Source organism: Mastomys coucha, unplaced genomic scaffold (assembly GCF_008632895.1).
Source record: "Mastomys coucha isolate ucsf_1 unplaced genomic scaffold, UCSF_Mcou_1 pScaffold18, whole genome shotgun sequence".
Classification (NCBI taxonomy): domain Eukaryota; kingdom Metazoa; phylum Chordata; class Mammalia; order Rodentia; family Muridae; genus Mastomys; species Mastomys coucha.
In genome coordinates this window covers 82,980,461-82,981,639 of record NW_022196900.1, presented here as the reverse complement: position 1 = coordinate 82,981,639, position 1,179 = coordinate 82,980,461, and the positions used below count along the sequence as shown (strand labels likewise).

The 1,179-nt window shown below is 43.8% G+C and overlaps 1 long non-coding RNA gene across 3 annotated transcripts in view; it reads right to left on the bottom strand.

Moving 5' to 3' along the window:
* Positions 1–1,179, bottom strand: part of LOC116095563 — an 18,101-nt gene that overhangs the window by 3,987 nt on the left and 12,935 nt on the right. The window lies entirely within an intron of this gene.

The following is a 1,179-nucleotide window of genomic DNA, read 5'->3' as shown; positions in this document are numbered from 1 at the left end:
CCCTGGCTGTCCTGGAACTCACTCTGTAGATCAGGCTGGCCTTGAACTCAGAAATCTGCCTGTCTCTGACTCCTAAGTGCTGGAATTAAAGGACGTGCTGCCACTGCCCGGCGAGGGTCACTTTCTTAACACCCAATTGTGGCACACAGTGGCCCTTAACTCCATTACAGGTGATACACGCCCCCTTTTCTGGCTCTGGCTCCAAAGGCCACAGGCATACACGCGATGCACACATACACACTTGCAGAAAAACACACGAACACATTTTTAAAAAAAAAAAATATATATATACATATATATATTAAAAGATGGCTCAGTGGCTTGCTGCTTTTCTAAAGGACAGGAATTCAGTTCCCAGCACCAGGCTAGGCAGCTTCAGCTCCCCAGATTTAATGCCCTCTCTGGTCTCTGTGGTCACCTGCACGCACAGACACACACACAGGCACACACATAAATAAAAATAAATAAACCTTTTTAACATGACATTTAAAGGAAAAAAAGAAAAAGAAAAGTTCCTTATTATGGTAAACTTCAAAGAGTATTTTCATCACCCGGCTTCAACAATTATCAGCCCACAGCCAATCTGGTTTCCCCAATTACTTTTCCTCCTCTTAGATTATTTTTAAGCAAATAATCTTTTTATTTCATCTGCAAATGTTTCACTCAGAAAGTGTCTCTAAAAAAGTTATAAGGATTTTAGGGTTGGTGTGGTGGCTCATTTTAATCCCAGTACTCAAGGAGCAGAAGCAGAAGGCTTTCGGGTCGTCATTGGCTACCTAGTGAGTTCAAGGCAAACCTGGACTCTCTGTAACAGAGGCTGGGCTTGACCTTCTGACCCTCTTTCCTTTATCTCCAGAATACTGAGATTGAAGGTGTGTGCCATCATACCCTGCTCAGTAATTATCATTATTTTAAAAGGTTAATTATGGGGCTGGAGAGATGGCTCAGCGGGTAAGAGCACTGACTGCTCTTCTGAAGGTCCTGAGTTGAAATCCCAATAACCACATGGTGGCTCACAACCACCTGTAATGAGATCTGACACCCTCTTCTGGTATGTCTGAAGTCAGCTACAGTGTACTTATGTATAATAGTAAATAAATCTTTGGGCCAGAGCAAGCAGGGACTGAGCAAGTGGGACTGACTGGAGGGAACAGGGTTGACCAGAGCGAGCAGAGATCC